This window comes from Garra rufa, chromosome 7 (assembly GCF_049309525.1).
Source record: "Garra rufa chromosome 7, GarRuf1.0, whole genome shotgun sequence".
In the NCBI taxonomy this organism is placed as follows: Eukaryota; Metazoa; Chordata; class Actinopteri; order Cypriniformes; family Cyprinidae; genus Garra; species Garra rufa.
Window position 1 is genome coordinate 39,416,447 of NC_133367.1, and position 27,949 is coordinate 39,444,395.

At 33.3% G+C, this 27,949-nt stretch overlaps 1 protein-coding gene across 1 annotated transcript in view; it reads right to left on the bottom strand.

The window, feature by feature from the left end:
* LOC141338412 (poly(rC)-binding protein 4-like) overlaps positions 1-17,985 on the bottom strand; it is a 405,056-nt gene extending 387,071 nt beyond the window's left edge. The window contains exon 1 of the mRNA XM_073843951.1: positions 17,864-17,985. The gene's annotated coding sequence lies outside the window, so the exon portion shown is untranslated. The remainder of the gene's footprint in view (positions 1-17,863) is intronic.
* Positions 17,986-27,949: the final 9,964 nt, after the last annotated feature.

The following is a 27,949-nucleotide window of genomic DNA, read 5'->3' on the forward strand; positions in this document are numbered from 1 at the left end:
TGTCCAAGCAATGAAAGCCAAGGGGAATCCAAAACAAAAGGGGACTATTTTATGAACAAAAACATGCATTTTACATTTTACTTCTTTTGTGTTCCACAGAAAAAAATTACTCAATTTGTGGCAAACTACAGTAGCTCTAAGCAAAAGTCTCAATTTGCCATCTAAAAGAAACAATTGTGATATTAAAGAGATATTATTCAAGATTTTTCTTTTTTACAAATGGAATAATATGACTCTTTAAGTTTAGTTCATGCTAGTCCTCCCTGATTGCTAATACTAGTATGTGGCAGGTTGTATTAAAGGGAAGGGCATTCAAATTCTAGAGTGCATTTGACTAGACTAAAATTTGAATACAAGATGATTCATCTTTGTTTTTAATCCATTTTTTGATGGTATCGAAAACCAGTCTTGTAATACTTGAGACTGGACTCTGTCTTGTGTCTACTGATCTTGACTCGGACTGAATCATCTTTAGGTCTCTGTCTCAACTCAGACTTGACTCGTTTCTGGTTTCAGTCTTGACTTGTAATCAACAGTCTTTTGGTTTTGGTATTGACTTGGACTGAGTCCATTTCTGGTCTTTGTCTTGACTCAGTCCCAAACCATTCCTATACTAAATTTTTACTCAGACTAATCCCTCGTCTGGTCCTGGTCTTGACTCAGTCTCAACCTGTTACTGGTTTCTGTCTTGACTCAGAATTTACTTTCTTCTAGTCTCTGTCTTTAATCTGACCCAAACCATGTTTGGACTTGATCTATACTCAGACTAAATCCTCTTCCGGTCCTGGTTTTGACTCAGACTTGACCGTTACTGGTTTCTGTCTTGAATCAGAATTTACCCTTTTCTAGTCTCGGTCTTGACTTGGATGCAAACCATTTCTGGACTCAAACTTTACCTGAGCTAAACCCTCGTCTGGTCCTGATCTTAACCAGTTACTGGTTTCTGTCTTGACCCAGAATTGACCTTCTTCTAGTCTTGGTCTTGACTCAGATCCAAACCATTTCTGGACTTGATCTTTATTTGGACTAAACCCTTACCTGGTTCTGGTCTTGACTCAGACTTGACCCATTACTGGTTTCTGACTCAGAATTGACCCTCTATTATTTTTGGCCTTGACTCAAACCTATTTCTGCTCTTGGTCTTGACTCTGACTCAATCCCCTTCTAGTCTCGGCCTAAACTTTCATCCAACACATTTCTGGACTCAATCTTTACCCCTCTTCTGGTCTTGGTCTTGACTCGGGCTCAACCTCCTTCAAATCTCTTTCTTGATTCTGACTCAACCCCCTTCTAGTCTCGATCTTGACTTGGATCCAAACCATTTCTGGATTTGATCTTTACTCAGACTAGACACTTGTCTGGTCCTGGACTTGAGTCAGACTCAACCTGTTACTGGTTTTCTGTCTTGACTTAAAATTTACCCTCTTCTAGTTTTGGTCTTGACTCTAATTTTGGACTCTACCCATTTATAGTCTCAGCCTTGACCCAGACCCAACCCGTTTCTGGATTAAATCTTTACCCCTTATCTGGTCTTGACTCAGACTCGACCTGTACTCAGGTCTGAGTAGCTCGGGCTCAAATGTGCTGGTCTTGACTACAACACTGTCAAAAATGTGTTTTTAAATGGACAGATTTGTGCTGTGGAGCAACAATCAAATCCCTGAACTCTACGAAAAAGATGGGACAAAAGAAAGCATGATGGAGAGGGAGATAAAGTTGAGCAGTCGGCTGTTTCTTTTACACCGGCTGGATTGAGGTTCACAGTCAGCAATGCTTCAGTCTTGAGTTTTCCACCCAGCAAAGCCCTTTTACTGCTCTGGATTGCAACTGCCGCATCTTTGCACTACAAATAAGTCCAGATATTGGCATTTCCAAGAGCTTTTGGAGACGTGCGTGTCACTTCCTGACTCGGTAATTTATGGTAGGCCTCTCTCGCTCGCTTTCTCTCGCTGCTTGAGAGATTTCTGCCCAGTTTTCATTATTGAAAAGGGCCACCCTCTTTCCCTCCCCCCTTTTCCCCTCCCTCCCTCCCCATCTCTTTCCTTATTAGATCTGCGATTCCAAGAGCGCATTAGGATATTAAATTCAGGATGGGAATGGATGCTGCCTGCCGACTTGGCAAGACTCCTTATTGCTGTCTCTGCTCGCTCCTTCTCCTCCTCCTCCTCACCGGTCTTGGACCGGTCAAATCCAGAGAGAGCGGACATCTCTCGCTGAATGGGCCCCGCTCGTCGTGTCCTGCCGGCTCTGCACCGAGGTTGATGGAGGCACAAAGCAGCCACTTGTGAGCGGGAAGCGATGGCGGGGCCGGCACAGTGGCTGCTCTGTCATCGTATGAATCATTCTGACGTGTTCGAGGATAAAGACGTGCATGCATGCGCCCACACAGCATAACACCCCCCTCGCGCGCCGCCTTAGGAGCATTCCTCATGACATGTGAGCTTCCATTATGGCAGCTTCTTCACCATTGTTATTTATTTGACTTAGGGGGAACTGTCTCACAAACAAGGGCGTATTTTTCTCGCTTTCTGGAGAGACATAAGTCGCTTGTTGTCGGGCAAAACACAAAGATGAAACAAAATGAGCTGTACTGTTAGACAAATTAACAAAATTGTTGCAGTTTTTGTGCAAAACTGCCACAGTGCATTCTGGGTGCTTGATGGGTCGTTAATTACTAGCCCAACTCAAAAGAATGATATTCTGGTCCCAAGATATGGCTCGAGTCCCTTCTTCAATGCAAATCTATAAGGTTTTTCATCTGAAAGTCTGATTGTTTAGAAAAACTCACAAACTAGTTCACCTAAAAATGAAATTTCTGTTATTAATTACCCACCCCTAAGACCTTCGTTCATCTTCAGAACACAAGTTAAGATATTTTGATGAAATCCATGTGAGAATAGCATAATTAAGGTATCACATGGAAATACTATGGTACTTTGCAATATGGTACCATGTACAGTACCATGGTATTTACAAAAATACTACTGTACTACCATGCTAAATGTCCAAAAGTACTTTACTTTATTAAAAGGACCTACTTATCATAGTCGTCTATTGTGTATATATAAATACTATGGTAATACCATGGTATTCTTTGAAGTAGATTGAAGAACCATGTAAATACCATGGTATTTGACTATGGATATATCTTCAAATAACTTTATAGTATTGCTATGCTATTTTTTGACTTGGTACCAAATGTTTTGAACACAGTATTGCAGTATATATGTACATCCTTGTACTATGGTGACCGAACAGTACATTTTTTATGAGTATGTCATGTGCTAGAAGTTTAAAAATTTAGTATAAGCTTTCCAGCCCCTGCTGCCCCTGATTTACAGATATTTTCACATCCTCCAACCTCCAACATAATTCAATAAAATCCTCTTCCTTGGTCTGGCATATCAGTTTGACCTCATTCACAATGCCAACTCTCCCAGCTCCTCAGCCAAAAAGCTTGACATTTATCGAAATCACCTAGGGTTCCCTGATCAGGACATGAGATAGGTGACAATGTCCCAGAATTTGTTGCATCCGCAAACATCTAGATTCCCTGACATCTACAGATGGGAGTCTTGCGTTTCGGATTGCACAAACAAATCCACCTCATCCAAGCTCAGGAGATGCAGCAGGGCTCCAGTCTCGGAAGCGAGCAGATGATGGGTTTTAAATAATAAAGTACTTGAGTGCTTCTGCGATCTTCTTTTACGACCAAGCAAACCATTCAGACGCTTGTTCAAGAGCCAAGGCATCGCTCGACATAATTGTGCTCCCAAGCATGAGCTGGAGAAGCCGAATAATGCATGGGTGGGGGGAGAGCTCATTTAAAATAAAAGGCAGACTGGAAGTTTTCTTTCTTTCGACGAGACGCACTATTTGACCTAGATCTTTGTTAAAAGTTGCGCATTAGATGTGAATTAGTGGAGCGTGCTCTTGTACAACTCGATTACATGGAAGCGCTTCTTTCATGGCTGCTAGAATGTGGCGTCTCGCTTCGGTTGCTCTGTGTAATTCGACCTGGCATTCAAGTTTGCAATGGACATTTGAACAAGAGACCTTATTATGAGGAATAGATTGGCCAAAAATTATTATTATTTTTTTTTTTTGTCATTTTAATAAAACTTGTATAAGGTTATTATTTTCCTTTAAAAGACAAAATAAGAAATTTGAAAAATCATTCGCACAATCGTCCATGATGTCTGTCAATGATTGCAATGTTTTCATTGTTGGGAGATAGATAAATAGATAGACCCTGACCCTGGACCACAAAAGCAGTCATTAGTAGCATGGGTATATTTGTAGTAATATCCAACATTGTATGGGTCAAAATGATCAATTTCTCTTTTATGCCAAGAATGATTAGGATATTAAGTAAAGATCATGTTCCGTGAACATATTTTGTAAGTTTCCTACCGTAAATATATAAAAACTTAATTTTTGATTAGTACATGCATTGCTAAGAACTTCATTTGGACAACTTTAAAGGCGATTTTCTCTATTTAGATTTTTTGCACCCTTAGATTCCAGATTTTCAAATAGTTGTATCTCAACCAAATATTGTCCTATCCTAACAAACCATACATCATTGGAAAGCTCCAAAAATTTCCAAAAATTGACCCTTATGACTGTTTTTTTGGTCCAGTGTCAAAAACTACAAAAATATATAAGTTGAAGTACTAAAATAATAATAATAATAATAAATAAACATTAGATGAAACTTGAAAAATGTTTTGAACATTTTGAAACAAGGTTAAGTTGAAGTACTAACATCACAGAAAAAAAATACTATAAAAAATCACTATAAAATGCATATAAAAAACAAACTATTTAGATTATTTTTTTTTTAATAGTTTTGGGTAATAATGCTAAAATAAAATAAATATTTAGTACTAAGTACTAAAATTACTAAAATAAAAAACTATAAAAATACATATAAAAACTACAAAAATATATAAGTTAAAGTACTAAAATTACTAAAACTATAAAATTACAATTAATTACAAAATTACAAAAAACTATAAAAATATATATTATTATAATATATCTATTTTTGTGTTTTACAGAAATAAAGTGGTTTATGAATTATATTATATACATATAATTTGGCCATTACAAATTCATTTTATAATGTGTGATATCTAATTTATTATTCATTTATTTTTATTTACTGACAATGTTAATATAAATAAACAGACAGACAGATAGATAGATAGATAGATAGATAGATAGATAGATAGATAGATAGATAGATAGATAGATAGATAGATAGATAGATAGATAGATATGATTAATAGATGATATTGAAGGAAAAAAACAACATACTATATAATTTGTGAAAAAATACTTATTATATATATCTGCAATAAAAATGTACAAATATATTAATAATAAATTATAATTTACTATACATTTTTTGTATTTATTGTTATTTGTTGACAATGTTATTATAAATATGTTAACTATTAATACAAATAATAATAATAATAATAATAATAATGCTACAGTTGTAATTCAACAGAATAAATCATGACTTTAGGGAAATATTATATTCATAACCAGTTTCCCTGCCATCGAACAACAGTGCATTTCATCTAAAATCACAGATTTCGTCTCATAAAATGTATAAAATAGGTTGTTTATTAAAATACTCATCCTGAATGTTTATTACAAAATAAACAATCTAGTTGTATAGTCCTACAAAACATCCCAGACCTAGTTGTTTCAGAAGCAGAACGATTTTGATGAAACTGCAAAGACATTTAAACCAAGACTCTCCAAATCAATCGCATTAATAAATGAGGTCAATGTTGAGCTGACGTCCACTTTAACATCCTGCTATTACAGTCGAGACCTCGCTCTTCCCTTCCGCTATATTCTCATGTTTGCAAGACGTAATTTTCACTTAGCTCAAATGCCAAAAAGCGTTCGTTCTCCTATCCTATTTCCACAGTCAGTTATTAACCTGTAACCTTTGAGTCTAATGGAGGATTTCAGCTCTTCCCTCTGCGCTCAGGCGTTCCTCTGAGGATACAGAGTGCTTTCAAATGAACACTATTTTCCCACCATCAAGAGTGGCGGAAAGTCCAGAGGTCCCTCCCCTCCTCGTTCGTCTAAGTAGTACTTCAGAAAATCGCATTGTAGACTACTACAGCTTTCCTCTTAATGTAAAGGCGACGCGCCGTGGCAAGGCGCCCATCTTGACGTTCAGGTACACGCGTGCCTTTCCGGAAGAGGACATTATTTGCGGATAGCGCGTCTCGTAAATATCGCTCGGGGGCATCGCTCTGCGGAGCGGAGATAGATCCGCGTTTGGGCTGCTGGGCTGGAGACGAGCACACCATGGCAATTTTCCTGTGGCTGATTAAAATGGAAGGTGGCAGCCGTTGTGTTTGGGGAAAACAGGTGTTTGATACACACGTCAGATTGATTAGATCCCAAAAATCAGCATGGAGAAACTTACCGCTTGTCAGGAAATCCTCCCGATTTGGAATTAATTACTCAGGCTTTATTAGAGTATCTCAGAGAGCGTTTTTATTTCTCACAGGCCAGCTTTTAAATTGATGGCAGCTTCACTAAACTAACAATTCAATTCAAAGAAATCACTTATTTTACCCTGCTTTATTAAGGGATTTAATTCTGTCAGAAAATAAGCACTTTAAAATAATAGGCTACTGATTCACAATATAGCTGTGCTATAGCAATATTTCGGCTGACATTTTTTATTTAGCTTTGCATATTTAATTTGGCATGCCTTTACATTGGGATTTACTGTGGGAAAATCAATTATGTGAAATATAATTCATTTTTTAGTTGTAATATCATCAATAATGTATTTATTTATTTTTCTGACAAAGTAGTATGGAGCAAAAGTAATAGAATGTAATATTATTTCAAATAATATGATAATATAATTCCTAAATGACTTTCTCTCTATAAAACACAAAAGGAGATATTTAGTAAAAAGTTCAGGCTGCTCTTTTCCATTAATAGTCCATGTCAGACTTTAATAATACTAATGGCTGTCAAACACCAAGTTATTTTATTTTATTATATCCTGTTGTAGTTTTTATTTATTAGCTTTTATGTTTCACATATTAGTTCGAATAGATAGATATGATTCACATGATAACATTATTTTATATTTTACATTTTAGTTTAAATTCTAGTCATTTTGTTTTGCTGTTTTGTCATTTTATTAGTTTTTTTATTTATTTATTTGTAATATTTCAGTTTTAGTTTTAGCAATTTTAGTACTTCGACTTAAACCTATTTCGGTTTTACTGCAAAATATATATGACAGCATTGTTTGAGAAACAAACTGCAATTGAAGTCATTATTATTTTTTATTTTAGTACTTTAGAACTTTAATTCAGTCGGTTCCCAGGGAAATAATAAAAGTTTTTCATCTAATATTTATTATATTTTATTTTATTTTATTGCAATATTTCTTAGTAGTTTTATGTAACAATAACAGTGCTGCTCCAAAAATGACAAAACGGAAACATATATTTTTTTTGAATATTTTATTTTATTTTAATTACTATATTTCTTGGTAGTTTTAGTTTACAATAACAAAGCTTCTCCAAAAATTACAAAATGGCATTAAATAATAATAATAATAAAAAATAATCTCTCACACTGTAAAAAGTTTTCACCAGTTTTCAACTTAAAAAGTTTAGCAGCTGACTTTAAATGTTAAGTTAAATCAACTTAAGTCATTTCAACTCACAAGTTAAATCAACTCATTTTTATTGTAATAAGTTAAAATGGCTTGTAGTTTTAAGCTGATTTAACTTAAGGCAGCTGCTGAACTTAGGTTTTTAAGTTAAATCTGGTGAAAACCTTTTACAGTGCAGCTGTATCTTTTTTTTTTTTTTTTTTCATCAGATTTGATTTCAAAGACACCAATATAATATTAGACACTTTTTGCATCACTATTCTCATCACAAGTAAAAGAGCAGCATAAACATTCGGCTAAACCTCTTCTTTTGTCCTCCACATAAGACGAAAGTCAGTTTGTGAACAACACAAGGCTGACTGAATGTTCATTTGTGTCTGAACCCATTCCCCTAATTTATTTTTCTCTCGACTATAGCTTGCAGCGGAGACAGGAACCCGGTAATTAATTGAAGGACATCGTTACTTGGAGAGATTCAGGGGAAAATATCTCACACTAATTAACATGTGTCTGTGTTTCAATTAACAATGACCTCAATCTCTCAGAGAAAGCAGAAAAATAAAGGGGGGAGCTCGTTGCGGAGCGGCGCGGCCTGCATTTTGCGCGTTCACACATGAAACAATATCCGTATTCTCCGTCTATGAAAGGACCGTTCTGTTGGAAATTATTCAGGAGGGGTCTGTATAAATCCACTGCGCAATTAAACAATCCTCAGTCGTCACGAATGGCAGTAAAATGCAAACATCTCAGCGTCCTTTTATCCAAACGACAACGTGCTCTTAGTTTTCGCGAGCGGGTCAAATGCCGGGAATCATCTTCAGCGTTTTGATTGCAACCTTGCCAGCTGGCTTTGATAGCGATGGGAATCTGCGAGATCGAGAAGAAACGCATTCTTGATCTAAAAATTCTCAGAGCTCTAAATTGCAACACCTCTCCTCCAAAGAAATATATCAAAGACGCTGTGAAGAAGTTGGAAGCGCTGCATTGACAGTGGGCGAGGAAGGAGGGGGAGCTGTTGTGACATTGATGGGAGAAAACTTCGACTGAAGCAGATATGAGTGTCAAACAACATGCGCAACGCAGCGCCGCTGCTAACTTTAGATACAGTCTCTAGACAAAAGCAACAACCTTGACGCTGTACGTTACATGCTGGCTCAAATAGGCAGATGTGATGTCCGTTTCAAATTAATACTCATTAGTTTTGGCCTTTTTTATGCCAAAACCGTCATCCGGTCGGTTGTATTATGAGCAGGCCTAGAAGAAGGAAAATGACAACACATTGGAGGGGGGAACAAAATGGTGTAGGATTTGCTAGCAATTTCTGAGTGAAAATGGTAGCTTCACAAAAAAATGACAAAGCTGCAAGTAACACTATATATATATATATATATATATATATATATATATATATATATATATATATATATATATATTTTGATTGATTGGTTTATTGTCACTATGGGGACTACTATTCTTTAAAAAACTATTTGTAAAAAAAAAAAAGAAAAGAAAGAATTAATAAAGGCACAATAAAAGCATTTACTGACAAAATCTGAGGGACAATGATCTCTATTTTTTATGTTAATTTTATTATTATTATTATTATTTTATGTGAATTGTTATTCAGCTCTTTTCCATATTTCAGTCCATAGTGACTTTCATAAATTTCATAAAACTTTTCAAAAATTCATAAATCCAGAGATAAGAGAAATTATCTGTAAATTTCACACGATTATATGATGTTTTGTTTATTTTTCATGTTAATTTTTATGCAGTTCTTTTCCATATTTCAGCCCAGAGTTAGTGATAAATAAATAAATGAATGAATAAAATAAATAAATAAATGAATAAAATTATTTTCTAAATAAACTTCACAAATAATTATGTAATTTTTATAAAAAATATATAGAACTAGAGATAGGAGAAATTGTCTGTGAAAAAAATATGATTTTTTTAAATATATATTTTATGTGAATTTTCATGCAGCTCTTTTCCATATTTTCCAGTCCATAGTGACTGTCATAAATAAATCAAACTAGAGATAAGAGAAATTGTCTGTAAATTTCACAAATGATTATGTAATTTAAAAAAATACATACATTTTATGTGAATTTTTATGCAGCTCTTTTCCATATTTCAGCCCAGAGTTACTGTGATAAATAAATAAATAAAAACTAGAGATCAGAGACAATGTCTGTAAATTTAACAAATTTACTTAATATCATTTTTTCAAATATATATATATATATATAATTATGTGATATTTAAATAAATAGAGATAATAGAAATTTTCAATAGATTGTGACTTATCAAAATATTTTATTCAATGAATTTTCATTGAGCTCTTTTCCATATCGCAGTTCACAGAGAAACATGTCTAAAATATATTACTTTAAAAAAATCCTAGCAAAAGTCATAACAACAACACAAATTATAATTCAAAATTAAATTATCAAAATTATACAAATAAAAATCACTCAGAAGTTGGAAGTCAATTTTGGTAATAATTACAAAGAAGTGGCAAGTAGCACACTAAATAAATGTGTTTTTTCTCCTCTAAAAATACTAGTCTTTGTTTCATTTACAACTTCAAAAAAATCTATTTATGCTGTGTGTACATCAAGATCTAAACTATCAAAAAAAGCTTTGTGGTGACAAAAAGAGATACCAATGGGGACTGGTCTGGAAAACCCTGTCTGTCAAAAATACAATTCGTAGCAATACCTATAAATGTATCCGACTGGAAAAAGATCCTCATGTGAGCTGACCAATGTGGCTGGAGGAAGTGCTAAAGGAGAAGAGTCTGGTGGAGCAGTTGTTGTTTCAGCAGCAAACACATTGTGACAGCAAGTTTGGTCTCTTTCTGCAAGACTCAATGGATCTAATTTGTTTACCTCATGCGACAGACGTTAAGCCATTATTATACTATCAATCTGCCAATACGCTGCTTTCTTTTTACTTAAAGGGGCAGTTCAGCCAAAATCTAAACGTCTGTCAAGATTTATTCACCTTCACTTCATTACAAAACTCTGTGCTTGTTTTCTTTCTTTCTTTCTTTCTTTCTTTCTTTCTTTCTTTCTTTCTTTCTTTCTTTCTTTCTTTCTCTTTCTTTCTTTCTTTCTTTCTTTCTTTCTTCTACATGCAGCACTTAGATAGATAGATAGATAGATAGATAGATAGATAGATAGATAGATAGATAGATAGATAGATAGATAGATAGATAGATAGATAGATAGATAGATAGATAGATAGATAGATAGATAGATAGATATTTTTAATAATTCATGTTATGGTCGCTAATCAATAAATACCTGATATTTAAATGCAATACTATTTTGTCTGAAAATATATTACTTAATATAAATAAAACATTAAACAAACAAAGGATACTTTTTAAATCAATATTCAATCAATAAATCAACAATAATCAATAAATGGCTGATACAAAAAAAAAAAAAAAAAAATTTAAATAAATAAATAAGTAAATAAATAAATGATAAACTCTTATTTATTTAATGACCAATAATCGATAAATGACTAATATTAAAATTCAACACTATTTTGTTATAAATAAATAAATAAATAAATCACTTATAAACGCCTTTTTTATGTTATGACCAATAATCAAGAAATGGCTGATATTAAAATTGCATATTATTTAATTTAGAAAAATAAATATATAAATAAATCCTTTATAAACTCCTTTTAATATTATGACTATGATAAATGGGTGATAGAACAATCCAATGCTATTTTGTAAATAAAAATAAAGTCTTTTTTATGTTATGATTAATACTCAATAAATGGTTGATATTAAAATTTGACACTATTTTGAAATAAATAAATAAATATATAAATATAAATAAATGGAGTTTATAAGGGATTTATTTAATGACCTATAATCGATAAATTACTGATATTAAAATTGCATGTTATTTAGTTTAAAATAAATAAATAAATCTCTTATAAACTATTTTATGATCAATAATAAAAAAAAAGACTAATATTAAAGTCTATTTTATAAAGCCTATATTACTTTGGTCTAAATAAATATATTATTTTATTATATAAAATATTTTGAATTTTTATGTTATGACCAATAATCAAGAAATGGCTGATATTAAAACGGCATATTATTTTATTTAGAAAAATAAAATACATAAATAAATCCCTCATAAACTCTTTTATTGTTATGACAAATAAATCGATAAATGGCTGATAGAAAAATCCAATGCTATTTTGTAAATAAATAAATAAATAACCAATAAATGATAAATGGCTGATATTAAAATTCAATATTAATTTGTCAAAAAAAAAAATGTATACTAAAAGCAAAACATATAAATAAAACATGATATAAACAAATGAATAGTTTGCAGTGTAACAAATGAAGTTAGTACTCCCCAATTTAAATGTTAAATTAGTCAGAAAGAAGGAAATGCGTATCTAAATGATATTTAAATATCAACCAATATAGAGCCAATATAGGCTTAAAAAAGCACATAAAAATTTAAAAAGTACAGTAATATTGGTTGATGATATCACTGTATTTTATATTATTTTATTTATCATGCTTCCCAAAAAAAAAATTTTTTTTGTAAAAATACTAATAATATCTTAAGTAGCACAGTTATATTGGTAGCAATAGCCAAAAAATACATTGCATGGGTCAAAATGATTGATTTTATGCCAAAAATCATTAGGATATTAAGTAAAAATCATGTTCCATGAATACATTTTGTAAATTTCCTACTGTAAATATATCTAAACTTAATTTTTGAATAAAATGCATTGCTAAGAACTTAATTTGAACAACTTTAAAGGCGATTTTCTCAATATTTTGATTTTATTGCACCCTCGGATTCCAGATTTTCAAATAGGTCTATCTCAGCCAAATATTGTCCTGTCCTAACAAACCATACATCAGTGTTTATTTATTCAGCGTTCAGATGATGTTGACCCTTAACCCTCTGGGCCTCCTCATTAAGGGGTCACACTTGGCTCCCTCGCGGTCAAAAGTGACCGAAGCCTTAAAAAGTAACTTTTTTTTTTCTTCAGGAAAATCAATTAAATATATTTTTGTTCAATAATATTTTGTAATTATTATTTAGAATTTTGAGCATTTTTTATGAATCTATGCAATATTTATACAGTTTTAATGAGCAATTTTTTCCCAGTAGAATTATATTTTATATTATATTTTTTAATTAATTATGTATTTATTATTTTTCAAAAAATACAACATTTCACATTAAAATAGAGTAAAAGCATTTAAAATCCATTTTTTTAAAGTGAAAATTGCACCATCTAGTGGCATAAAAAATAAAAACTTGTGTAATGCCATGTAAACTCCTGTGTCTCCCTATATACATATATACAGGGGCTTTGGGATTCCTATTGTTTTTTTTCTTTTTACTGTTTCTTCATTTTATTAGGCTTTGCATTTAGAAATATATTCAGACATTCTAAAAGATACATTTTGGCAAGGTTTAGATATTTTTTTGATTGGATAAATATCAGGTTTTGCATTTTTCTGCTTATTTCTGTGTGTCTGTGTGTGTGTCTGTGTGTGTGTGTGTGTGCGCGTGTGTGTGTGTGCGTGTGTGTGTCAGTTCTGTACTTTTGTTATTTTAGAGTGTCAGTCCTTGCTTGCTGAACACTTCTTTTCAGCACAGTTGCTCATTTGTAGCTTGTATTACCAAAAGATTATCTGAATTATCACATTTTTTCGTATTTCCCATTCATTTCCTATGTCGGTCATTTCTGACCGCGAAGGAGCCAAGTGTGACTATTTTTTTTTTGACCCTTTAACATATCCGAATCATGTCACTGATTTTTTTTTGTACTCACATAGCTAATGCAACAAAAGTCACCAAGCGTCATCTCATTCTGATGAAGCTACGATTTTTAAAAATTCAAAACATAAAATTTTTCGGTCAAAAATGACCGAAGAGGCCCAGAGGGTTAAGACTGGTTTTGTGGTCCAGGGTCGCATATGTCTACATCACATTCAATATGATAAGAATGTAATTATTTAATTGTAGTGTAGTAAAGGAACCATATTCAGTTGAACTGTTAGTTCAAAACCCAGAAATAAATCAAACTAAGCTCATCTGGCTGTTATAACAACAGCCAAGAGTTTTGGGGAATAACCAATCATTTTGGGAGTTTGAAAAGATGTGGTCACTACATTATATATCAAAAAGGGCTACAAAATCTCTCCGTTCATGTTCTACAAACAAAAGAAAGTCCCATGACAGACATAATGAGGTGCTTTAAACCTCATATCAATTGTGACAGTCACGTTGCAGGCCGAAGGCCACGTTTGGTCAATATCTTCCCCAATCTTTTTTTAAACCCAGAACCCATGTACGATCAGCTCCGTTGCCGCCCCTCGCCCGAGGGCCTCGTGACGCACCACACGCCGCAAACTCGGCCCGAAACAGACAAACAAACAGCAGAGACAAGGGAGAATTTGCATGAATCACATGCGTGTCACGCTGACAAACTTAGCATCCTCACGCAGCGCCAAGTGAGCCTGCTCCTCTTATCTTAAACGCTGGATTCCTCACCGACGCCTGCAGTGTTTTTAGGGGGTTGGGGGAAGCGGGCTTGTTTTGTGGGGCTAAAAATAGTGTCGTGGAGGAGAAAAGGGCCTCGTGCAGATTAAACCCGCAGTTAATCGCCCGTCTGCGTTAGGTGGCGCGTCAATGTTGAACCTCAACGAGGAGGTCTGAAGATCTTCGCCTTTGTTTCGGAAGGATGTCTACACTTCATCCTCTTTTTCTTCCCTCCTTCTAAGTCATTCATCACTTTTTTGGCCTCCTCATTTCCCCATCCAGAGAGGCAATTTGTTTTCCCATAAACTCGCTTTGAAGGAATATCAGTTTGAGTTGACAGGGGACTTAATCAAAGAGCCAAAACGAATGAGCTTTGGAGCAGATTTGTCAAAACTTTAACGGCAACAATTACGTGGCCACGTCTTATTTCGTCCAAACGTCAAGTTTCGATAGACTTGTTGTGAAGGACATCTCAGGGTCTTCCCAGTACGCCCTATTAATATCCAGAGTTGACTTCAAAGCTGGTTTGTACAGACACAGGGAAAAGAACAGCGACAAAGATCTCTATTCAGCGATTCGGAGAACAAGAATTAGCTGCTCACATGCCTAACAGTTTAGCCGAGAAAATGCCATGAGCACAATGAGCTTTTTATTCTACGTAACAAGTTCTGCTGCCGCAGTCAAAGCTTTTGCTTCATTTCTAGGTGATGGAGAACGGATTGAATCACTAATCAACTCTTTTATTTCTCAAATGCCTTAGTAATAATATTTTTAAATATGTTATGTAATGTAATATCAGTAGATAATGCTGTAAAAAGTATTTGATAGTTCATGTTATTCTTGATAATGGATAAATAGCTGATGTTTAAATGCAACACTATTTTCTCTAAAAATATATTATATATTATATAAATACAACAAAGGATGCACTAATACTTACATTTTTGTTTATGGCCAATAATTGCTAAATGGCTGATGGAAAAATCCAAATCTGGCATGCATAAATACATATAAAATAAATAAATAAATAAATACAATTTTTGTATGAAATTTAAATTTTCATATTATAATATTTACATTTATTTATTTTTGCGTTTCACAGATAAATAAATAAGTAAATGTATTCAATTTTTCTATGAAATGTAAATATTATAATGAAAATGTATTTTTTTTGTGAAAAAAATCTTACTTTGTGTTTTACAGAATTTTTTAAAAATGTATTACATTTTTGTATGAAATATAAATAAAAAATTTAATTTTAGTAACAAATATTTTTTGTGTTTCACAGGAAAGTAAATAAATAAATAAATAATGTATTTAATTATTGCATGAAATGTAAATATTATTATAAAAATGTAAATGTTTGTGACAATTCTTTTGTGTTTCACAGATAAATAAATACATAAATAAATAAATAAATAAATAAAAGAAACTTAGTATGGAATGTAAATATAATTAAAATTGTAATTTTAGTGAAAACAATATTTTGTTTCACAGTAAAACAAACAAAAATAAATAAATACATTTTTGTATAAAATGTAAATATTATAATAAAAATCTTCACTGAAAAACTTTAGTAAAAAAAATGTTTTGTGTTTCACAGGAAAATAAATAAATAAATAAATAAATCCCTTATAATCTAATTTTTATGTTATAACCAATAATCAATAAATGGCTGATATTAAAATCCAAAACTAATCTGTCAAAAAAAAAAATTACATACTGACAGCAATATAAAAAAAACATGATATAAATAAATTAATAATTTTAAATGTAACAAATTAAGTTTGTGCTACATGACCTAAATGTAAAATTAGTCAGAAAGAAGGAAAAGCACAATTAAATATCCAAATATCGATCAACCTATATAGCCAATATAGGCTGAAACAACATTAAAAAATAATATAATATTATTTTTTTTTTTTAAGTAGTATTGGCTGGTGATATCACTGTTTTATTTATTTTATTTTATTTTATTTTATTTTATTTTATTTTATTTTATTTTAATGCATATTGGGTCATGCATCCCCCAAAAAAATCCCGTTTCGTAAAATACTTAAAATACTAATAATAGTTAAAAATAATAAAATTGTATTTTACAGTCGATATGAAAGAATTAAATGATTTAATAAAGGAATTATATTAAATCATTCCTGCTTTTAAATCACAATATGGTATATACACTGTAAAAGAAAATGTTATGTAAAAACACACAATCACTAGAGTATGGTTTAAAAGAAAATATTATTTTTGTTTTCAAAATGTTCAGTGTATTTCTTTATGCTTGTTTGTGAAATGTAATAAGTGAAAAATTACAGTTTCAAAGTAAATTATACACCAATTTTACTCAGTGTAATACTATAATATATTACAGTATATTATGTTATATTGCCTATTAATTGTAATAAGACTGCACTTAGTGTTACTGAATTATATTAGCAAGAGTTTCAGATAGATAGATTTGCCTATCTGATAAAAAGAATGAGAGAATGACAGGACGATAGAAGAATTGGATAGATAAAATGATAGAAAGATAGGACAACAGAGATAGATTAGATAGATAGATAGATAGATAGATAGATAGATAGATAGATAGATAGATAGATAGATAGATAGATAGATAGATAGATAGATATTTGAAAATTCTGAAAATATTCTGAAAATTCGGAAAATATTTGACAGAAAATGAACATTAATTCCAAGTCTAAGTTGGCGAACTGCTGCATTTTCTGGCCCTAAAACAGCCAATACACTCTCAGTTCAATTACAAAGATGCTCAATCATTCAGTCACTGACCCAAGCAAATGAGTATTTGCACTAATTGTGAGGGTTCGGTTCCCGGTCAACCTAATCAATTAGAACATCCGAAATCAAATTAGATGTCCAGAAGGACTGATCACCCAGACCTCGGGCATCTGGCCACCAATCCTATGAACTTCAATCCAGTCTACAAACACATGTCACCCAAAACCCCACACAGGCTTAATCTGAATCAAAAAACGGTTGATGAATAGGCTATGCATTAAGTACAAACAACTTTGAGGGTTAGTATTAAATCTTTAACAAAACTAGAAACCAATATGTTGGTGTAACATAAACAACCCAATTATACAACCCAAAAGTGCAAAGATGAACCAATGAAGAATAGTCAGTTTGAGAGATTTGAATCTCAAATCGCTAGCCAGGGTTGGGTTGGTTCAGCTCTTTGCATTGGCTTAATCAGATTAACTAGCTTTTAATCTAAATTTACAAGTCAACATGGTCTCTTAATCTTCTACACAATATACGCTTTGTAAATATTGCGCGGTGTGCTTACTTTAACGGCACCTTTAAACAGCTGCGAGGTGAATTGGTCCATAAAACGTTCATAAAGCACTAAACTTCGCCGTTACGTTTTATATTAGTTGTTCAACTTGTATTAATAGTGTTGAAACGGACCCGTACGCAACGCGTTACGCTTTTATTGTCATAACAACAACAGCGGCAGCGCTTTCCTACGGGATAACAGCGCGATTCTGAACCATCTCTCACTTCTGACCGGATCAGATTAACAGCGGATGCGTTCACCGTAAGCTATACAGATACGATATGAATACAGATAAAAGGTATTATAATGCCGTCTTACCTGGTAATAATGAAGTTGAATGCGCTGATAACACGATGCGAATTTTGATGATACACTATATATTCCCCGCTGATGTCCACATTGTCAGTGCCAGGCGCTTACTGTAAGACAGAAAACCCCGATGTCAGGGAAAGAGAGAGAGTGGGAGATAGAGAGAGAGGCAAAGAGAGACAGAGAGAGAGAGAGCGAAAGGGGGGGCTAAAGGAGAGAGGACCATCCTATCCAATTACAAAAGACAAACGAGGGTTAAAAAGAACAACAATGCACAACCATATGCCGAGGACAAAACGTCCTGCGTTGGCTACTTCTTTTGGGTATTTGAGCCGCTGTGCTTTGTCGATTACAGTATTTCATAAGAAACATCACGCCATAACATCTGACTGTCTGTCCTTCGCACAAGCGGTCCGGTTATTCTGAAGTCATCTGACGGGGAATCACAGAGAAAGATTCGATTCAACCGCGCTTGGATTTATATATATATATAAAAAGATTCGATTCTATATGAGGATTCGATTTGATTCGACGTAAATCGATTTGACAGCGATTCAGTGAAAACAAAACATTCGCTTAGGTTTAAAAATATGTTTTGATAGTGTGACTGAGGGGAAAAAAATACTTGATTTTGTATTCTGTTTGACAGCGATTGGCTGCAGAAAAATTGATAACTGATTATTCTGTACTACAATTTGGTTTGATTTGACAGTGATTAGCTGAAGTGTGAATGAATGAATGAATTCGACAGTCATTGACATATTCGATTCGATTCGATTAATGGAAGATCCTGCGTTATAAATGAACAAAGGTCAAGAAACAACAGCGAAAAAGATTTGATTCACTACTAAGATTTAATTTGATTCACCGTGAAATGATTCAATTCGACAGCGCTTGGATTACATAAATAAATAATTACTACAAATAAACAAATAAAAGATTTGATTCCGTATGAAGATTCTTTTTTATTCAACGTTGTTGGGAAATAATATGATTCGACAGCGCTTCGATGAAATAAATACATACATGCATACATACATACATAAAAGATTTGATTCCGTACGAAGATTGTATTGTATTCAATGTGGTTGGAAAATAATAAGATTCAACAGAGCTGGGATAAAAAATAAAAAGAGAGAAAAGAAAGAATTCAATTTCCTTATGAAGATTCAATTTGATTCGACGTTGTTGGGAAATAATTTGATTCAACAGAGCTTGGATAAAAAAAAAAGATTCAATTTGCTTATTAAGATTCGATTAGATTCAACGTTGTTGGAAAATAATTTGATTTGACAAAAAAATAAGAAAAAAAGATTTGATTCCCTACAAAGATTTGATTTGATTCAAATTGGTTGGAAAATAAAATGATTTGACAGCGCTTGGATTAAATAAATAAATAAAAGAATCGATTCCGTACGTAGATTCAATTTGATTCAATGTGATTGGGAAATAATTTGATTCGACAGCGCTTGGATTAAATAATAAATGAAAGATTTGATTGCGTATGATGATTCAATTTGATTAAATGTGGTTGGGAAATAATTTGATTCAACAGTGCTTGGATAAAAAACAACAACAACAACAACAAAAAAACATTCAATTTGCTTATGAAGATTCCATTAGATTCAACGTTGTTGGAAAATAATTTATTGGACAGAGTTTGAAAAAAAAAAAGAAGAAAAAGATTTGATTCCCTACAAAGATTTGATTTGATTCGACTTGGTTGGGAAATAATTAGATTCAACAGCGCTTGGATTAAATAAATAAATAAAAGTTTTGATTCCGTACGAAGATTCAATTTGATTCAATGTGGTTGGGAAAAAAATTGATTCAACAGAGCTTGGATAAAAAAAAAAAAAAAAAAGATTACATTTTCTTATGAAGATTTGATTAGATTCGACATTATTGGGAAATAATTTGATTGGACAGAGTTTGAAGAAAAAAGAAAAAAAGATTTGATTCCCTATGAAGATTCGATTAGATTCGACTTGGTTGGGAAATAATATGACTCGACAGAACTTGGATGAAATAAATAAATAAAAGATTCAATTTCGTACGAAGATTCAGTTTGATTCAATGTGGTTGCGAAATAATTAAAATAATAAAGATTCAATAGAGCTTGGAGAAAAAAATAAGATTAAATTTCCTTATGAAGATTCGATTAGATTCAATGTCGTTTGGGAAATAGTTTGATTCAACAGAGCATGAAAAAAAAAGAAAAAAAGATTTGATTCCCTTTGAAGATTCGATTTGATTCAACTTGGTTGGGCAAAAATATGATTCGACAGCACTTGGCTGAAATAAATAAATAAATAAATGTTCTGATTCCGTATTAAGATTCAGTTTGATTCAATGTGGTTGGGAAATAATCTGATTCAACAGAGCTTGGATAAAAAAACAACAACAAAAGATTCAATTTGCTCATGAAGATTCAATTAGATTCAGTGTTGTTGGGAAAAAATGGATTCGACGAGCTTGAAAAAAAAAAAGAAAAAAAGATTTGATTTCCTACGAAGACTCAATTTGATTCAACTTGGTTGGGAAATAATTCGATTTGACAGCGCTTGGCTTAAATAAATAAATAAATAAATAAGTTTTGATTCCTTACGAAGATTCAACTTGATTCAACGTAGTTGGGAAAAAATTTGATTCAACAGAGCTTGGATCAAAAAAAAAAAGATTAAATTTACTTATGAAGATTCAGTTTGATTCAACATTGTTGGGAAATCATTTGATTCGACAGCACTTAAAAAAAAAAAAAGATTTGATTCCCTAGATTTGATTCGACTTGGTTGGGAAATAATATGATTCGACAACGCTTGGATTAAATAAATAAATAAAAGTTTTGATTCCGTACAAAGATTCGATTTGATTCAACTTGGTTGGGAAATAATATGATTCGACAGCACTTGGATGAAATAAATAAATAAATAAACACAAGATCTGATTCCGTACAACGATTCAATTTGATTCAATGTGGTTGGGAAATAATTTGATTCAACAGAGCTTGGAATAAAAAAAAAAGATTTAATTTGCTTATGAAGATTCGATTAGATTCAACGTTGTTGGAAAATAATTTGATTCGACAGGGCTTGGGTGAAATAAATAAAAGATTATATTCCATATGAAGATTTGATTTGATTCAACGTGGATGGGGAATAATTAGAATCAATTACGTAAGAAGATCCAATTTGATTTGATGTGGTTGGGAAATAATTTGATTTGACAGCAATTAAAAAACTGAAAACAAAACGTTTTCGCTTACGTTTAAAAATTTGATTTTAATAGTACTTGACTGAAAAAAATACTTGATTTTGTAGCTTCAATTTGACAATTCAGAAAATTTCATTTGACAGTGATGGTTTGAGGAATGAATAATTGAATGATTGAATGAATGATTGAATGAATGAATGAATTTGACAGTCATTGACATTCGATTCGACTCATCGAAGCTCCTGCATCATAAATTAGAAAAGAACAGCAAAAACAGACATGTGTTTATTCTTGTTATGATTATTTGTATTTATAGATGTACTTAGCAGTTTGTAAACACACATTAACACTACAGTAACGCAATAGCTGACTCATTAACAAACCTCAAATTACTGTCTCATGATTATTTCATATAAAATATATATGAGAATACTTAAGTTTCAGAACATGTGGCTATTTCAATGTATAAAATGGCTATTTAAGAATCTTGTAATGTAGGCCAATTATGTTAACTGTCTATATACATTTATCTCTTTTTTAAAGTAAGGATATGCAATGGTTAGCCTTAACTGTATGCTAAAACTATAATGACGAGATAAGAGTCTCATCTCATTTTGCGATCAAGTTGATCAACTTTACAGCTCATTTGCTTGCAGAATGGCCCTGATTTTATAGACATTATAAAATCCATTTGCACAATGAAATCCATTTGGCTACTGCGGACGGACTCATCAAACAGTCTTCAGGTGCTTAAATCCCGAGCGAAGACTTTGTGAATTATGCATTGTATTGATCGACAATAAATAGATGAATGAATAAATACATGGTAAACATTGCAAACTGACATGTCCTAAGAAATACTGCCACCTAGTGGCAATACAACGTCTGTTTACAATAGAGTAATACATAGAGGACGAACTATATGCAAAATAATTCATAATTTGGTTAAACTTAAAATTCTGTGGAAACAACTAAGAGACTTTATGTTTTCAGTTTATATATTTTTTTTTTTACATTCTATGCAATGCTAATTGATTTTCAAATATTAATTACTTTTCATATTCATATCCAAACTCAATAAACGTGCAAACAAATCAATTAGATCTACCTGCAATTTCGAACTTGCTTTAGTCATGTCACATAACTCCACTTTCTCCCCACAGGTGCATGTAGACAGTCTCTCGCTATCGAGGGTGCTATTGGCAGTCTTTCTCCTTCTCTGGATGTTTTAATTAATTTTCCCGCTGTAAAAATGATATAAAGTCAGCGGGAGCCTGAAGCTGCCTTTCTCAATATTCTGTGGTCTTGTAACGAGCAGCGCAGGGCCACACGGGGTCGGAGAAATCTTTCATTTCAGCCAGTGAGAGATGATTTGAAAGCTAGTCTTGACCTCCTGTTGATTACAGACCATCCCAGAACTCTGCTTGTGCCGATAAATTACAAAGAAATGCTACATATTTCTTGCAAATACACTCTATACAGTGAATATGTGAGCACTCCGATGCAATCGCAAAATGTCGTTGCGATACAGAACTTGTTCCACATAACTTATTTGTAACTCAAGTCTGAAAACCTAATCTCCGTGCTTTGACCTGTCGTCTCATGGTTCTTTGAATTAATTGCAACAGTGTAATTATCTGTGTATATTTAACCGGGCTGAAACTGATACACTAGTATTTGAGTTCATGTGGAATGGAGGCAATGGTAACTGTGGTCATGTGACAGTGAAAAATGGGCACAGGTGATTGGGCATCGTGTGTCGCATATTTCCATTGTTGTAGAGCCATTTAGTGAATTGTTAGACATAAGAGGCGTATGTTAGACGCTTACAATGAGTACATGAATACATGGCTACAATTCTGTCATCATTTATTCACTCTGATGTTGTTCCAAACATGTTAATGAAGATGTTTGAACTGCACTTTTACATTTTTTTTTAAATACTGTATGACGATGTATTCTGATTCCCTAATGATTGAGTCTAATGAGGCAGCTTAACAAACAGTGCAGTTAGATTCCTGATTTTTTTATTTTTTATTTTTTTGCAAATCAAAAGTCTGGCTCACTTATAGCTAACAAACAAACAGCTCATTCTTCCAAATAATAGATGGCAACCAGTGTAATCCAATTCCTATAATGACTTCTTTTTAGTGAATCAAACCACTTTCCCAAATGACTCTTATGAGCCAGATTTTTTAGTAAATCAAAAATTATTATATGTTTTTATATGGTGTCATCTATGCATTCTGAACCAGTGATTCTTAGGAACTGGTTCTTTTTAGCGAATCCAAATCATATGACACAATCGATGTAGTCTGATTCCTCTACAAATGACTCTAATGAGCCAGTTGTTATTAGTGAATCAGAAATATACAGTGCGATCCATAGTTTAGCAACCAGATCTTTTTAGTGAATCAAAAACATACATTGTGATCTCTGAATTCTGAACCAATGACTCTTATGAGCCAATTCTTTTTAGTGAATCAAAACCGTACAGTTCAATTCATTTTATGAACTGGATCTTTTTAGTGTACCAAAAAACATGACCTGTGTAGTCCGATTTCCAAACAAATGAGGCGTTTTTTTTTTTTTAGTGAAATGTGATCCATGTAGTCCAGTTCCATAAGGAATGACACTTATGAGCCAGTTTTCTTTAGGGAATCATGATCTTCTTTAATAGATAAATAATAATAATAATAATAATAATAATAATAATAATAATAATAATAATAATAAAAACATATAGCAGGATTTAAGTGGTTAAGGAATTGGTACTTGTAGTGAATCTTGATTTGTAATGTCCTAACTCTGAACAGCTGACTGAGAAAACAACTAATTTTAGTGATGTAAAAACATATGGCACGGTCCGTGTAGTCTGATGTCCAAACAAGTGACTCTTATGAACCCATCCTTTTTAGCGGATCAAAAATATATAGAGTGATTTGTGTAGTTTAGAAACTGATACTTTTTTTTTTAGTGAATCAAAACCATGCCATCTGTGAAGTCCAAACTCTGAACAAATGATTGAGAAAACAGCTCTTTTTAGCGGATCTAAAACATATAGCAAGATTTGTGTAGTTTAGAAACTGATACTTTTTTTTAGTGAATCAAAAACATGCCATCTGTGAAGTCCAAACTCGAAATTGAGATTTTTTTTTTTTTTTAGTGGATCAAAAACATATAGCGTGATTTGTGTAGTTCAGAAAGTGACACTTTTTTGGTGAATCAAAAAAATACAATCTGTGTAGTCCATTTTATGAAATAACTCAGCCTTTAAAACCAGGGGCGCCGCTAAGGGAGGGGGGGGGGGGGGGGGGGTTAGGACAATTCTAAGGGCCCACGCCTTTTAGGGACCCCCAGAGATCTGCTTTTGTGTGGTAGGGGGGGGGGGGGGGGGCAACCTCATATTTTGTCATAGGGCCCAAAATTGTCAGCGGCGCCCCTGTTTAAAACTGCTTTTATGTTGCTTTTTTATAGCAATATAAATCTAGCCTGTTTCCACCACAAAATAAAAAATAAAAATGGTAATTGTGACCTTTTTATTTCTATTTATTATTATTACTTTTTTTTACCCTGTAGCATCAACCAGCTTTTATACTACATGCCTCATAGCAAAGCTTTTTCAGCATTCTGTTAAACTTTGACTTCACAGTAGAAAGCCATAAAGGTTTGGAATGACATAAGCGTGAGTAAACGATCACAAAAGTTTTACTCCACACCCTTTGTGTCTGAGTGCAGACCCGGTTTTTAATACAGTGAAAGGGAAGACTGGGGTGGGGGTCAGTAGATTATGTTTCCTTTTTTACCTCAGTATGGCTGGCATCTTCTTTTTGACATGTACTTCAATTGACACGAACATTTGTCTCCCGGTAAACAACTATAAATGGTTTTGACGGCTTTCCTGGAGTGATTTATTGTACCTGGCTTCGGTCACTTATAGCGCACACCTGTATTTGCTTCTCAACGCGTCAATGCCACAATCCCAATGCTTTAACGATCATAACCGCTGACTGCCAACCCGCATCTGTTCTTTACTTTTAAGAGTCTAGGATATTTTCGTTTATGTTATTAAGACTCAAACGGCTCTTGAGCGAATCCAGTGGAGCCAGATTTGACAGATAGGCCAACAGGTGTCTCGCGTGCGGACAGCCATAAGAAATACCTGAGATTCGCCGCACACGTCCGCACTTCACTGGACTGATGAGCGAATCGGAGCGAGTGTAACGCGGAGGGGGAGCGTGTCGAGGTGTGAAAGGCTTCCAGACAGTACACAAGTGCAACATGACAGGCACGCAGTGGTCTAGAAGTATTCCAGCGACCCAGATATAGTAATGATGACAAAGGGGATTGTAATCAAATTCTCTTTCGGTGATGAAGCAAGTGGCATTGCTTTTATTGGCGAACGAGAATATTTGACATGTTGTTCATTTTGGGTGATGTATAACTTCAAATTCAGATTTTGGTCTATTTAAAGATTTAATGAGGAGCTCTTGAACACAGTCTTGCTCCTAAAGTCTGAGTGGAACCATACCTCTCTCTAGTGGCAGGTAGTGGTAATACCGCTTTTCTGTTGGCTTTTTCACATTTCAAGCCTGTAGACCAGGGATCATCAAGTCTGGACCTCGAGATCCATTTTCCTGCAGAGTTTAGCTCTTACCCTAATAATACACATCTGAGCATGCTAATCGAGGTCTTCAGGATCATTAGAGAATAACAGGTAGGTGAGTGTGATGGAGCTAAACTCTGCAGCGCAATGAGGCTGCAGGGTAAGATTTGGGGAACCCTGCTGTAGACCTTGGTCAGGATAGTACCACATTTAATTTTTGACAGGCTGTGAGGGATATGATTTCTATGTGTTTAATGGATTGTACAGAGTTTTTAAGGTATAGTTTACCCTGAAATTAAAATTATCATCGTTTTCTCACCCTCAATTTGCTCCAAACGTGTATGGGTTTATTCTTCGTGCTGAACACAGACGATATTTTGAAGAATGTTAGTAAAAAGCTGCTGGTAGTGTTTGACTTCCATCATATAAAAAAATACATGATCTAGGACTTTTCTATACAGCTGTGCCATTGTAAAGACCTTAAATTGATCCCTCACAGCTTTTTTTTTTTTACTTGGTTTGCTCCAACATGATTTTTCCATTATACCAATTTGATAAGGAATTTGTTGAAGTTTGTTTTGTACTATTTTTTTTTTTGTCCTTTCACTGCTAAGATGGTACACTTCTCTGTCAATTTTATTGTTATCCATGATATTTTAGGATTGCCAGGGTAAAGTATTTTTCATTTTTAGTAATACTGAATACAAAAATGCAAAAACTATTTTATTAGTATTAGTTTTTTGTCTTAGAAACCAAAATATTAAATATCTGAAGTCTTGATATTGTTATTGTGTTCTTGACTTGTTAATCTAAGTCTCAAAGTCTATGTCAAAATCCAATTTTAAATGTAATTTACAGCTGAGGTCAAAAGTTTGCATACACCTTGCAGAATTTGCATTTGCATTTGCAAGAGCTGTAAAAGGGTAAACATTTTGAATGGAATAAAGATACTTACTGTAGTTACTTAGTACTGCCCTTCAGAAGCTATAGAAGATACTAGAAGATCAGTGAGTGTTTAAACCTTCTGTAATAGTTGCATATGAGTCCCTCAATTGTCCTTAGTGTGAAAAGATGGATCTTAAAAACGTTGGAAAGGGTCCAAATACACAAAAATACTGAAAGACCAAAGAATTTGTGGGCCCTGAAAGATTTTTCTTCTCAGTTTAAATGTTCAGGACAAACAAGGGACTCGTGAACAACTATCACTAAGCAAAACAAACAAACAAACAGACAAACAAACAAAAACAATTTGTGGATCATTCAGGTAACAACACAATATTAAGAACCAAGCATATGAAAACTTTTGAACAATTTTGGTCTTCCAATAAATGTGTCTTAATGACACATGGAAAACCCAAAACTTAATACACTGATAAAATTAATTTTGGCCAAAATACTTAGACAAGCCATAAAATGTCTTCTCGTTTTAGCATGTTGTTGTTATGATCTTACTGGACCGTGAATGTCAGCTTGTTGATTCCTCAAAAGTGATGCTCACAACTCTCAAGCCAAATCACATCATCCCCCTCAAGACAGCTAAGGTCAGACTGCAAATTAAACCAATCCCCATGTTCGTTGTTCCGACCTTACTGAGGCCTGTTACATAACACCAGTTTTTCCATCAGAGAGGAGCTTCATTATCACGCAAGCAGGTGTTGATTATCCGCTGTAAAATGAGTCTTAACAGTCCTTACAGTCATGAGGCATCCACCGGCGCAGGACTGTAGCGCTGGCATATGTTCTCATCTGTCGTGTGGCGTTGCCTTCTGCTGAGTAAACATACTCATACTCATCGTCAACATTTTTGGAGTTGGGTCTGGTGTAAAGGAATGTTTCGGGTAGTTAAGTTTTATTGACATCAATCGGGATATTGCTGTCAGTTGGCAAAGGCAATTTGATAAACAAACAAAAATCCTGTGATTCACTCACAATGGAAGTCTATCAAGACATTCCTGTTAAGCTTAAACGTGAAATTTGTAGTTTATTAAATGGCTTTTTGTCCCCCTTCAAAGTATGTTTTATTTGATCTATAAAGTGATATAATGTTCATCTATAATGTTCAATTCTTGAACAACTCAGTGTTTTTAAATGAATCGGTTGAAAGAAAGCTGAAATAAAATAATTCAAAAACTCATTTACTTAGCGGTCAGATTCGTTTAGCCAATCAGTTGGCTTTTGAGGCGCTTTCTGTCTGTCAATAATTTTATGAATTCACAGCGGGCAGGCAGTCTATCTGAAAGCGTGTAGATGAACTTGGCGCATTTGAAGTATGGTAA